The following is a 14,263-nucleotide window of genomic DNA, read 5'->3' as shown; positions in this document are numbered from 1 at the left end:
TAGCCCCCCCCCCCCAAAAAAAAAAACGTCCAGAAATTAAACAAATAAAACAAGTTTTTTTAAATGAAAGTAAGGAGTGACATTAAAACTAAAAACGAACAAAAATTACTCCGTATATGAAAGCGGCTTTTCCTCCTCAACGCCGCCCCGCTCTTTACGCTAAAGTTTTTTACTGTTTTAAAATGCAGAGTTAAGAGAAAGAGTCAAACTTTAGCGTAAAGAGCGGGGCATTGAGGAGGAAAAGCCCCTTTCATATACGGAGTAATTTTTGTTCGTTTTAAGTTTTAATGTCGCTCCTTACTTTCATTTAAAAAACTTGTTTTTTTTGTTTAATGTCATAGGAAAGATAACAGTTGCGTGTTTATTATTTTTTACAACAAACTAGTTTTTTACTGTTTTAATAAGTAGAGTTAAGAGAAATAGTAAAACTTTAGCGTAAAGAGCGGGGCGTTGAGCAGGGAACAGCCCCTTTCATATACGGAGTAATTTCATTTCGTTTTAAGTTTTAATGTCGCTCCTTACCTTCAGTTAAAAAAACTTTTTTTTTCTTAGTAGTAGCAGTAAAAAGCAATAGAACGTTGCATAACATTATAATAAGCTAGAAGGTCTCTAAGTCTTTTTCCAATCAATGTCGTCGGCTTTGAATTTCACTGTGGGGGGGGGGAGACCAGTAACGGTTAAGTCAAATACGCTTGTATTGAAAAGCCGTGAGACAACTGACATTTTTTTTCTTTTTTTTTTAATCAGAAATCCCGCACAAACGGTTCTGCCCTAGGAACACTGGAATGAAGGGGTTTAGGTACTCGCTTGACCGTGGCAAACATTTGCATAAGAAATTGAATGACCACTACAAGAGAATAATACTGATGATAATAATTTTAATTTTAATCCAGCAAAAAGCCGAAAACGGTTCAAAATAAGGACATCTTTTGCAACCAGTGGACTTGGAAACATACCATTAGCATCCACGGTGTAAGGTGCAGGGTTGCCATCCACGGTGTAAGGTGCAGGGCTGCATTCCACAATGTAAGGTGCAGGGTTACCATCCTATGAAAAAATCACTAGATTTTTGAAAAAATTACTAAATCGGCCTATAAATCAATAGATTGACTAGAAATCACTAGAAACCACTAGAATTACAAAATCTTTATCAATGTAATTGATAATTGTTTTGTTTCTTTACCATGTTCTATATAGGCGCACCTACAGGAAGGGGGGGGGATTACTCCTCCCCTCCCCTAGATATGGAAAAATGCCTTTAGATTAAGGTTTTGTTTCCTACTAAACAAAAAAAAAAAAAATATCCTACTTTAGTAATTAAGAAAGATAAGCACTTGAATGAGGCCTTAACCTTATTCACCCATCAAATTATTTATGACAAACAGTTTTTCGAAATTCATATTTTGGAATATCACATAGCTTCATATTACCATAGAAAACAAGAGCTAAGAGCTCATATGGCACTTGTGACGAGGTCGGAAGAGCCAAGAGCAAAGAGCTCTTATGGCATGAGCTCCAGCAAAATTCTAAGAATCAATAGAATGATTTACAGGGAAAATCAGTTGGTTAATGCCGGTTGGGATTTAAAATAAGAGCTCTGAGACACAAGGTCCTTCTAAACATCGAAATTCATTAAGATCTGATAACTCACTCGTAAGTTAAAAATACCTCATTTTTTCTAGTTTTTCCTCTCCCTTCAGCCCCCTAAAATGTTCGATTGGTCAAATGCTCCAATTGGGGAAAACGACTTTATCAAGTCAATTTGTGCAGGTCCCTGACAGACCTACCAATTTTCATCGTCCTAGCACGTCCAGAAGCACCAAACTCGCCAAATCACTGGACCCCCTAACTCCCCCAAAGAGAGCAGATCCAGTCCGGTTACGTCAATAACGTATCTAAAACATTTACTTATTCTACCCACCAAGTTTCATCCCGATCTCTCCACTCTAAGCATTTTCAAAGATTTCCGGTTTCCCGCTCCAACTCCCCCAAATGTCACCAGATCTGTTTGGGATTTAAAATAAGAGCTCTGAAACATGAGCTCCGTCTAAATATCAAATTTCATTAAGATACGGTTACTCGTTCTTAAGTTAAAAATACCTCAATTTATCTAATTTCTCCAAATTAACCCCCCCCCCCCCACAAAAAAACTCCCTCAAAGAGAGCAGATCAGTTCTAGTTATGTCAACTACGTATCTAGAACTTGTGATTATTCTTCCCATCAAGTTTCATCCCGATCTCTCCACTCTAAGCGTTTTCCAAGACTTCCGGTTTCCAATATTTCTGTTTCCCCCCTCCGGCCCCCATGTTCCCGGATGCGATTCGAATCAAGAGTGGAGCATCTGAGACATAAGATATTTATGTATATCATGTTTTATTAAGATTCGATCACTCATTCGTAAGATAAAGATACCTCAATTTTCACGTTTTCCAAGATTTCCAGTTTCCCCCTCCAACTGTCCCAACGTTACTGGATCTGGTCGGAATTTAAAATAAAAGCTCTGAAGTACAAGATCCATCTAAATATGAAATGTCATTAAGATCTGATCACACATTCCTAAGTTACAAATACTTCATTTTTTCTAATTTTTCCGATTTTCCCCCTCCCCAACTCCTCCAAAGAGAGCAGATCCGGTCCGGTTATGTCAGGCACGTACCTTGGACTTGTGCTTGTTCTTCCCACCAATTTTCATCCTGACCTCTCCACTCTAAGCCTTTTCTAAGATTTCCGGACCTTCCAACTCCCCCCCCCCAATGACACTGGATCCAGTTGGGATTTAAAATCAGAGATCTGAGCTGAGAGGTCCTTCTAAACTGAAATTTTATTAAGATCCAATCACTCCTTCGTAAGTTAAAATACCTAATTATTTCTAATTTTTCAAAATTAACCCCGCCCCCTAACTCCCCCAAAGAGAGCAGATCCGTTCCAGTTATGTCAATCCGTTCCGGGATGGGTAGATTGATCTTCCTTCTAGTTTACATTTCAGATAGAGAAGGGGGAGATGTACAAGTTCAAGATATTACATTAATATCATTTCATCAGAATTCTCCTGCTTAAAACAAACTTCAAATGGCTACTACATAGACAGCTAAGATGGATGGAACATGAAATCAAATGAATTAACGAGCATTCTACAGGCGTATGATTCTAAGAGAATGGTATATCTAATAGAAAATGGAACTTTTTTACATTACAATATTAGTACTTTGTGATAATGTACATGACATTATTTCAATATAAAATATTTATTCACGCTAACATATTATATTTTTCTCTATCTTTATTAGACTTGTATAGTTTTCGAAAAAATTAGGAATTTTAAATATATTTTGGGTATTAAACCCTGCCACGGTATGGGTAGGGTTGATAATAAACATTATAATATAAATACTTTCCTTTATGAAAAAAAATCAGCTTTGACAGTGGGGGACACGACCCATTCTATGTTTTGGTTCTGGTCCCTCGAAAAACGGAGCTCTTGACACAAGTAAAAACCAGACGTTCATTTGCTTGTCGTGAAACGTCTTCAAAATATTTTCTAGCTGCCAAAGCAACAAGGCAGGACCCTCACATTTCAATTGCTGCTCAGATATTCTGCAGCAACCCGTCGTGCGATTGGTTTTCAGTCTCTTTATAGAAAATATTGGAATCTCTTAGCGGAACAAAGGGCTGCTTTACAATTCTCTACCTCTTGTACAAAAAAAAAAATTGTATTTCCGCTCTTAGAAATTAGAGGTATCCCCATTAATTGATTTTTTTATTCAACTCTAAAGAAAAAAAAATTACTCTGGTCTACTCATTCAGAAAGCCTCAATGAAGCCATAGTAATTTATTCATCAAAGAATCTGCTCGCGTCTGTTATTAATACGCATTTTACTGCACATATTATTGGCTTTCAAAGAGGTTTATTTTTCATTTTACATCAGCACCAACCAGATTCACACAAACGAATTGGTCTTACGAAATCGTTATCTACACTCCCCCCTATCATTACGCTCGAATCATATTGACAACCTTGGTCCAGTGCCCCCCCCCCCTCCATGATTTTTCTCTAGATCCGCCCAAAAGAATCCCCCCTCCCAGTTGATAACTGCTCCTGCGGACAATTTCACAGGGGAAAATTTTTCGTACGTTTAATCCCCATCCCACGGAAATTATCTTCCATCAAACTTCCAACACATCTGAAAATTCCCCTCGGAACACCTCCACATGTAAAATTGAGTTTTACATGCTAAATTAAGACACATAAAAAGGATTTCATTTAGGATTTGTTTTTATTATTTATGCTATTATTTCTCTCAGTGTTTTAATCAAATACATTGGCGGTTCTAAGCCTTGGCAACCGGGGAGAGTGGTTGTATTATTTTATACTATTATGGTGTACCCCCCCCCCCTCCATTACGAGGCCTAAAACCGCTACTGATTATATTTTAAACCAAGTTATTATTCTGAACAATTACTTATAAATTATGTACTTCCCGCAATTGTCTTAGAATAAGCCATCATTTGCCCATTTTTTTCTCTTAGTCATTTTTATGTGACTCTTTCAACAGCCAAACTCAGATTAAAGATGTTTAGCCCGTTCTAGCCTTGGTTATGTCTCCAGCCAGGGGATGTAAAGTGGGGCTACGTAAAACTGCTGAAACAGAATAAATATTTAATTTGTTCCATAAATAAACATAAACTTAACAATTCGGATTAGAAAGTTGAAAAGTTAGGATTACTGAAAATCAAAAAAGAGCTACAATTTGAAGTTAATTTCGACTTCGTCGCTTTTGTTTCCCACCTGTAAGACACCAAAATGTAAAACTCAAAAATAATCGTGGAGGATTAAATTTTTAAAATCCAGAATTTTCAATCCAGCCAGTTGATTTTGAAGTATTTTTTTTTTTTAGTTTATAGCAGTTCCAGTTTTTTTTTAGATTTTCCATTTTTTACACTCCAGACCTTTTTAAAAAAAGCTACCAGGTTTCACTTTATATTTTTTTCTATTTCTCGTGAATTAAATTCAAAAAATAAGTGATTTTTTCGCTTAAAATATAAAAACAATGTGATAAAAAAAAAATGACCAAATTTTAGATCCTTTTCAAAGATCGCTTTTGCAAAATTCATTTTGATGACAAGTCAGGGCAGAGGGCAAGATCTCTTTTCAAAGCATAGGAAAATTAACATTGCAATGACTTTAGCGACTTTCAAACAGTTCGTGGTAACGAACTGTAGTAAGGAGCGACCCGGCTCAATAGTAACCAAAACTCTAAAAAATAGAATTTTGATACCAATAGCCACATCAAAAGAATCGAATTTTAATGCTGATTTTAAATATATCAATTTCATCAAGTTGAGCCTTACACATCAACAGTTAAGAGCCTGAGAAAATTTGCGTTATTTTAGAAAATAAGGGTAAACACCCTCTAAAAGTCGTAGAATCTTAACGAAAATCACACCTTCACATTCAGCGTATCAGAGAACCCTACTGTAGAAGTTTCAAGCTCCTATCTACAAAAATGTGGAATATTGTATTTTTTGCCAGAAGGCAGATCACGGATATGTGTTTATTTGTTTGTTTGGTTTCTTTCCCAAGGGGTGATCGTATCGACCCAGTTGACTTAATCCGGGGCAACAAGTTAAAAACTTTGACCAGTGCTTACATATAGTAATGGTTATTGGGAAGTGTGCAGGCCGTTTCAGAAGGATTTTTTGGTTGGGGGAGGGGTTGAGAAGAGGGGGATATTCTGGGGGAACTTTCAATCGAGGAATTTGTCATGGGGGAAGAAAATTTCCATGAAGGGAGTGCAGGATTTACTAGCATTATTTAAAAAAAGAAACAATGAAACAATAAATATGACAGAGTTTTTTTTCAGCGGGAAGTAAGGAGCAGCATAGAAACTTAAAACAAAAAAGAAATTATTACCCATATGAGGGACTCACCTCCCCCTAATACCTCTCTCTTTACGCTTAAGTAGTTTTAGTAATTTCAACTACTTATTCTACGGCTTTTGTGATTCAGGGGTTATTCTTAAATGAATTGGGACAAAATTTAAGCTTTAGTGTAAAGAGCAAGGTACTAACGAGGGGGCGAACCCCCTCATATATATATAATAAAAACATGAGAATACAAAAGCTCTTTACGTAAGCTAATTTATAAGTTACGTATATCTTTTACTAATAAAAAGATTCGTAATAAATTAAAAGTTCTAGTTGCCTTTTTAAGTAACCAAAAAATCGGAGGGCAACTAGGCTTCCTCCCTCGCTCTTTTTTTCTCAAAACCATTCGATCAAAATTATGAGAAAGCCATTTAGCCAAAAAAAAAAAATATCCAAATTTCGTTTTAATTATTCCTCTGCGGAGAGCCAAAATCAAAACATGCATTGATTCAAAAACGTTCAGAAATTAAATAAAAAAAACAAGTTTTTTTTAACGGGAAGTAAGGAATGACATTAAAACTTAAAACGAACAGAAATTACTTCGTATATGAAAGGGCTGCTTCCTCATCAACGCCCCGCTCTTTACGCTAAAGTTTTTTACTGTTTTAAAAAGTAGAATTAAGAGAAAGAGCCAAACGTTCGCGTAAAGAGTGTGGTGTTGATGAGGAAGCAACCCTTTCATATACGAAGTAATTTCTGTTCGTTTTAAGTTTTAATGTTGCTTCTTACTTCCCGTTAAAAAAAAGCTTGCTTCCAATGCTTGGACGCAATAGCTTCCAAATGAGCCATTAAATGTTATTCTAAAAAACTTTGGGTAGCCCAATATTCCCAGCTCTTCCACTTGAGACATGGCACCAAAAGTGCCGTTTTTCGTGCCATTTACAACCTACTGATGGTGGAATTTATAGATAGGTCATAAACATGAGCAATATATTTTATATGAGCTATTAAATCTGTCTAAGACACCTGCGATATCAACACGCCCAATAGCAATACGGCCATACCGATACACATGATATCAATACGTCCGATACCGGTATAGTATATAGCCCTTTCCCTAGGGATTATGGAGGTTTATATCATCACCAAAATAAAAGATATTAAACCTTTAAACTAAGTTGAACAAAATGGCTATCTCAAAATTTTGATTAAATGTCTTAGGAGGGAAGGGGCGTTTGGGGAAGGGGGCTAATTGTCCTCCAATCTGTTCGGTCTCTTAAAAATGGCACTGGAAAACGGAATTTCTGTTCAAACGAGCTATCACACATCTCTCTATGATATTCTTCTCATTCCTAGCCCTGCTAGAGAGAGAGAAAAAAAAATGGAGCATCAGTGCTAGCTACCCATGCAAAAAAGCGATTTTCATTGTTATTTATTTGGGGGATTGTAATTTTCGTGTTACAGGTTTTCAGCTATTTTGATTCCAATGGTACACTTTTCATTTTGATCTGACTCCTTGGGGTTTCAGACTTTTTTTAAAAATCACCATACATTTTTTTTCGCAATAAACTTTTATTTTTAAGACCAACGAAATAACAGTCACCATTTTTGAGTCAGTGTCAAATGCAATTTTTTTTTACTGGGTAGTTTTTCTCTAAACGTAATTTTAACTTTTCATGGTTGAAAAGCAATTCAAGCAATCATGGATGCTGGTACCGCTGCAACCATGATTGCATTATATCAATAGATACAGAGCCATTAAAAGGGTTAGTGATGCTTGGAGAATTAAAACTCCCCTTTCAATACTCAAATATACACAAAAAAGTTGAATCAAAGTTAAAATTTAACCAAAGTGAGCAGCAGCCCCATCCCAGCTGCAGTGACTGGGGCAGTTGCCCTGGCTGTACTTATACCCTTTGAATGGCTTCGGATAGACACAATAGGAACCCATAAGCCTATGGAAGCCGGCTTCTACCCCCTCCTCCTAAAAATACTCTCTCGGATAGTCCCCCCCCACCGCGGCCGGCTAACCTTCAATCACTTTCAACTTATAAAAATGGTCTAGAACTCTCGATTTCTGATCTAATGAGCACCCTCCAAAGTTTCTCTGACCATAAAAGGTGAGATGTGGATGAAGAAGGGGCAGCCTCTCTCAAAAGCGGAATAAATTCTTCTCATTTTGAGGTTTAATGTTACTCTTTACTTCCATTAATTTAAAAAAAAAACAAAGTTTTTGAGGGAAGTAAAGAGAGAAGTTAAAACTTAAAACGAACAAAAATTATTGCTTCACAGTCTAGCTAACATGTATCTAGCACAAACATAATACATTTAACATATATTATAACAGATGCTAGCTATCATATTTCCCTATGTTTGTACGATTACAGAAATCTTGTGCTTTGCTGAAAACACAGAAACCAAGTATAAAAAACAAGAATGTTAATTTATTAGTTAAAAGTGAGTACGTAGCCTTACAAAAAACTAATCTATTCACAGTCTTATACCAGCTGTGATATCAGTAACTTTCAAACAGTTCGTGGTAACGAACTGTAGTAAGGAGCGGCCCGACTCAATAGTAAACTAAACTCTCAAAAACGAAATTTTGATGCTAAAAGGTACATCAAAAGAATTGAATTTTCATGCTCATTCTAAATATATAAGTTTCATTAAATTTAGTCTTTGTCATCAAAAGCTACGAGCTTGAGAAAATTTGCCTTATTTTGGAAAATAGGGGGAAACATCCCCTAAAAGATATAGAATCTTAACAAAATTCACACCATCGCATTCGGCATATCAGGGAACCCTACAGCAAAAATTTCAAGCTCCTATCTACAAAAATGTGGAATTTCTTATTTTTTTAGTCGAAAACCATAGTAACTATGTCTTTGGGAATGACTTACTCCCCCACAATCCCTGGGGGAGGGGCTGCAAGTTACAAACTTTGACCAGTGTTTACATATAGTAATGGTTATTGGGAAGTGTACAGACGTTTTCATGGGGATTTTTTGGTTTGGGGGTGGGGTTGATGGGAGAGGGCTTTGTGGGAGGATCTTTCCTTTGAGGAATATGTCATTTGGGAAGAAAAATTCAATGAAAATGGCGCAGGATTTTCTAGCATTACTATAAAAAAAAACAATGAAAAAATAAACATGAAAACGTTTTTTCAAATGAAAGTAAGGAATAGCATTGAAATTTAAAACGAACAGAGATTATTACGCATATGAGGGGTTCTAACAATATTTTAGCATAAAGAGCGAGGTATTTAGGAGGAGATAAATACCTCGCTCTTTATGCTAAAATATTTTTAGTAATTTCAACTATTTATTCTACGGCCTTTTTGATTCAGGGGCCATTCTTAAAGAATTGGGACAAAACTTACGATTTAGTGTAAAGAGCGAGGTATTAACGAGGGTACAAACCCTCTCGTACACATGATACAAATATAAGAATATAAAAGTTTTTTACGTAAGTTAATTCTTAAGTTACGTATATTTTTTACTAATAAGAACGTTCGTTGAAAATTAAAAGTTCTAGTAGCCTTTTTAAGTAACCGGAAAATTGGAGGGCAGCTAGGTCTCCTTCCCCACCCCTTATTTCTCAAAATCGTCTGATTAAAACTAAGAGAAAGCCATTTAGCCAAAAAAAAAAAATTAATATACTAATTTCATTTCAATAATTTATGTGCGGAGAGCCAAAATCAAACATGCATTAATTCAAAAACGTTCAGAAATTAAATGAAAAAAAACTAGTTTTTTTAACTGAAAGTAAGGAGCGACATTAAAACTTAAAACGAACAGAAATTACTCCGTATATGAAATGGGTTGTCCCCTCCGCAGTCCCTCGCTCTTTGCGCTAAAGTTTGACTCTTTGCCACAATTCTACTTTTTAAAACAATTAAAAGCTTTAGCGTAAAGAGCGAGGGACTGCGGAGGGGACAACCCATTTCATATACGGAGTAATTTCTGTTCGTTTTAAGTTTTAATGTCGCTCCTTACTTTCAGTTAAAAAAACTAGTTTTTATTTCATTTAATACATATAGTAATGGTTATTGGGAACTGTACAGCCGTTTTCACGGGGATGTTTTTGGTTTGGGGGTGGGGTTGAGGGGAGGGGGATGTATGGGAGGATCTTTCCTTGGAGGAATATGTCAAGGGGGAAGAAAAATTCAATGAAAATGGCACAGGATTTTTTAGTATTATTATAAAAAAAACAATGAAAAAATAAACATGAAAAGTTTTTTCAATTGAAAGTAAGGAGTAGCATTGAAACTTAAAACGAACAGAGATTATTACGCAAATGAGGGGTTCTAAAAATACTTTAGCATAACGAGCGAGGTATTTAGGAGGAGGTAAATGCCTCACTCTTTATGCTAAAGTATTTTTAGTAATTTCAACTATTTATTCTACGGCCTTATTGATTCAGCGGTCATTCTTAAAGAATTGGGACAAAACATGCGATTTAGTGTCAAGAGCGAGGTATTAACGAGGGTACAAACCCCCTCGTACACATAATAAAAATATAAGAATATAAAAGTTTGTTACGTAAGCTAATTCTTAAGTTACGCATATTCTTTACTAATAAAAACATTTGTTAAAAATTTAAAGTGCTAGTTGCCTTTTTAAGTAACCGAAAAATGGGAGGACAACTAGGCCTCCTTCCCCACCCCTTATTTCTCAAAATCGTCTGATCAAAACTAAGAGAAAGCCATTTAGCCAAAAAAAGGAATTAATATGCAAATTTCATTTTAATAATTCATGTGCGGAGAGCCAAAATCAAACATGCATTAATTCAAAAACGTTCAGAAATTAAATAAAAAAACTATTTTTTTTAACTGAAAGTAAGGAGCGACATTAAAACTTTAAACGAACAGAAATTACTCCGTATATGAAATGGGTTGTCCCCTCCGCAATCCCTCGCTCTTTACGCTAAAGTTTGACTCTGCCACAATTCTACTTTTTAAAACAATTAAAAGCTTTAGCGTAAAGAGCGAGGCGTTGAGGAGGGGACAACCCATTTCATGTACGGAGTAATATCTGTTCGTTTTAAGTTTTAATGTCGCTCCTTACTTTCAGTTAAAAAAAACTAGTTTTTTTTTCAATTTAATTCAGTATATAATTAAAATTATCCTAAGAACATAAGCTTAAAAATAAATACTTTTTTAATAATCGCAAAGTCACCTAACAGCATACAGAAATATTGGATTAATTTATCAGGTCACATTCTGGTCACACCAGCTATAATACGAATAGTGAGTAATAAACAATCTTAAATTGTAAGAAATACACTTTAAGATTATTAAAAAAAACTTTATTTGTATAATGTAAAAACTGGTCTTAATAGGTTTACCTTTATTGAACTGAAATTCCTATATTGTTTTGTGTTCTCAAAAAAGGGCTAGTTTTATATAATCCTGCTAAGATAGGGAAATATGATTATTTGATTTATTTGTTCTAGCTTTATTGTTATATGTTAGATAGACTATGAAGCAATAATTTTTATTCGTTTTAAGTTTCAACTTCGCTTTTTACTTTCTTCAAAAAACTTTTGCCCGTCTAAATATTAATCTTTGCCCGTTTTTAATCTAAATCAAACAGTTCGTGGTAACGAACTGTAGTAAGGAGCGACCCGGCTCAATAGAAACCAAAACTCTAAAAAATTGAATTTTCATGTCAATAGCTACATCAAAAGAATCGCATTTCAATTCTGATTTTAAATATATAAGTTTCATCAAGTTTAGTCTTACCCATCAAAAGTTACGAGCCTGAGAAAATTTGCAACATTTAAGACAATAGGGGGAAACACACCCTAAAAATCGTAGAATATTAAAGAAAATGACACTATCAGATTCAGCGTATCAGAGAACCCTACCGTAGAAGTTTCAATCTCCTATCTACAAAAATGAGGAATTTTGTATTTTTTGCCAGAAGACAAATCACGGGTGCGTGTTTATTTGTTTGTTTTTTTCTTTTTTCTTTTTCCCAGGGGTCATCGTATCGACCAAGTGGTCCTAGAATGTCGCAAGAGGGCTCACTCTAACGGAAATGAAGAGTTCTAGTGCCCTTTTTAAGTTACCAAAAAAATTGGAGGGCATCTAGGCCCCCTCCCACGCTCATTTTTTCCCAAAGTCAACGAATCAAAATTTTGAGATAGCCATTTTGTTTTGCATAGTCGAAAACCATAGTAACTATGTCTTTGGGGATGACTTACTTCCCCACAATCCCTGGGGGAGGGGCTGAAAGTTACAAACTTTGACCAGTGCTTACATATAGTAATGGTTATTGGGAAGTGTACAGACGTTTTCAGGGGGATTTTATTTTGTTTGGGGGTGGGGCTGAGGGGAGGGGGCTATGTTGGAGGATCTTTCCTTGGAGGAATCTGTCATGGGGGAAGAAAAACTCAAAGAAAAAGGGCGCAGGATTTTCTAGCATTACTATAAGAAAACAATGAAAAATAAACATGAAAACGTTTTTTCAAATGAAAGGAAAGAGTAGCATTGAAACTTAAAACGAACGGAGATTATTACGCATATGAGGGGTTCTAAAAATACTTTAGCATAAAGAGCGAGGCATGTAGGAGGAGATAATACCTCACTCTTTATGCTAAAGTATTTTTAGTAATTTCAACTATTTATTCTACGGCCTTTCTGATTCAGGGGTCATTCTTAAAGAATTGGGACAAAACATACGATTTAGTGTAAAGAGCGGGGTATTAACGAGGGTACAAACCCCCTCGTATACATAATAAAAATATAAGATTATGAAAGTTTGTTACGTAAGTTACGTAATTTTTAAGTAACGTATATTTTTTACTAATAAGAACGCTCGTTAAAAATTAAAAGTTCTAGTTGCCTTTTTAAGTAACCGAAAAATTGGAGGGCAACTAGGCCTCCTTCTCCACCCCTTATTTCTCAAAATCGTCCGATCAAATCTAAGAGAAAGCCATTTAGCCAAAAAAGAATTAATATACAAATTTCATTTTAATAATTTATGTGCGGAGAGCCAAAACCAAACATGCATTAATTCAAAAACGTTCAGAAATTAAATAAAAAAAGACTAATTTTTTTACCTGAAAGTAAGGAGCGACATTAAAACTTAAAACGAACAGAAATTACTCCGTATATGAAATGCGTTGTCCCCTCCACAATCCCTCGTTCTCTACGCTAAAGTTTGACCCTTTGCCACAATTCTACTTTTTAAAACAATTAAAAGCTATTGTGAAAATCATACCACCAGATTCAGCGTATCAGAGAATCCTAACGTAGAAGTTTCAAGCTCCTATCTACAAAAATGTGGAAATTCGTGTTTTTTTGCCAGAAGACCGATCACAGGTGCGTGTTTATTTGTTTGTTTTTTTGGTTTATTTTTTCCCCAAGGGTGATCGTATCGACTCAGTTGTCCAAGAACGTTGCGAGAGAGCTCATTCTAACTGAACCTTAAAGTTCTAACCTAACCTAGTGCCCTTTTTAAGTGACCAAAAAAATTGGAGGGCACCTAAGCCCCCTCCCACGCTCATTTTTATCCCAAAGTCAAAATATTAAAAAATTTTAGATAGCCATTTTGTTCAGCATAATAAAAAAAGATAATAATTATGTCTTTCTGGACGACGTACTCCCCCACAATCTCCTGGGAGGGGCTGCAAGTTCAAAACTTTAACCAGTGTTTACATACAGTAATGGTTATTGGAAAGTGTACAGACATTTTCAGGGGGATATTTTTGGTTGGGGGGTTGATGTGTGGGGGCTGAGGGGAGGGGGCTATGTTGGAGGATCTTTCCTTGGAGGAATCTGTCATGGGGGAAGAAAAATTCAAGGAAAAGGGCGCATGATTTTCTAGCATTACTATAAAAAAACAATGAAAAATAAACATGAAAATGTTTTTTCAAATGAAAGGTAGGAGTAGCATTGAAACTTAAAACGAACAGAGATTATTACGCACATGAGGGGTTCTAAAAATACTTTAGAATAAAGAGCGAGGTATTTAGGAGGAGATAAATACCTCGCTTTTTATGCTAAAGTATTTTTAGTAATTTCAACTATTTATTCTACGGCCTTTCTGATTCAGGGGTCATTTTTAAAGAATTGGGACAAAACTTAAGATTTAGTGTAAAGAGCGAGGTATTAACGAGGATACAAACCCCATTGTATACATAATAAAAATATAAGATTATGAAAGTTTGTTACGTAAGTTGCTAATTTATAAGTTACGTATATTTTTTACTAATAAAAACGTTCGTTAAAAATTAAAAGTTCTAGTTGCCTTTTTAAGCAACCGAAAAATTGGAGGGCAACTATGCCTCCTTCTCCACCTCTTATTTCTCAAAATCGTCTGATCAAAACTAAGAGAAAGCCATTTATCCCAAAAAAAGAATTAATATACAAATTTCATTTTAATAATTTAT

At 35.3% G+C, this 14,263-nt stretch overlaps 1 long non-coding RNA gene across 1 annotated transcript; it reads right to left on the bottom strand.

Moving 5' to 3' along the window:
- Positions 1-861: 861 nt before the first annotated feature.
- LOC136034388 (uncharacterized) lies at positions 862-13,065 on the bottom strand. The gene is made up of 2 exons (XR_010619171.1): positions 12,932-13,065; positions 862-1,047 (listed from the first exon to the last, which is right to left on the bottom strand). It is a non-coding gene; the product is annotated as an uncharacterized LOC136034388 (long non-coding RNA).
- Between the last annotated feature and the right edge of the window lie 1,198 nt (positions 13,066-14,263).

The sequence above is a fragment of the Artemia franciscana genome, chromosome 13 (genome assembly GCF_032884065.1).
Source record: "Artemia franciscana chromosome 13, ASM3288406v1, whole genome shotgun sequence".
Lineage (NCBI taxonomy): Eukaryota > Metazoa > Arthropoda > Branchiopoda > Anostraca > Artemiidae > Artemia > Artemia franciscana.
The sequence above is the reverse complement of the archived record's forward strand: the minus strand, read 5'-3'. Positions and strand labels throughout refer to the sequence as shown.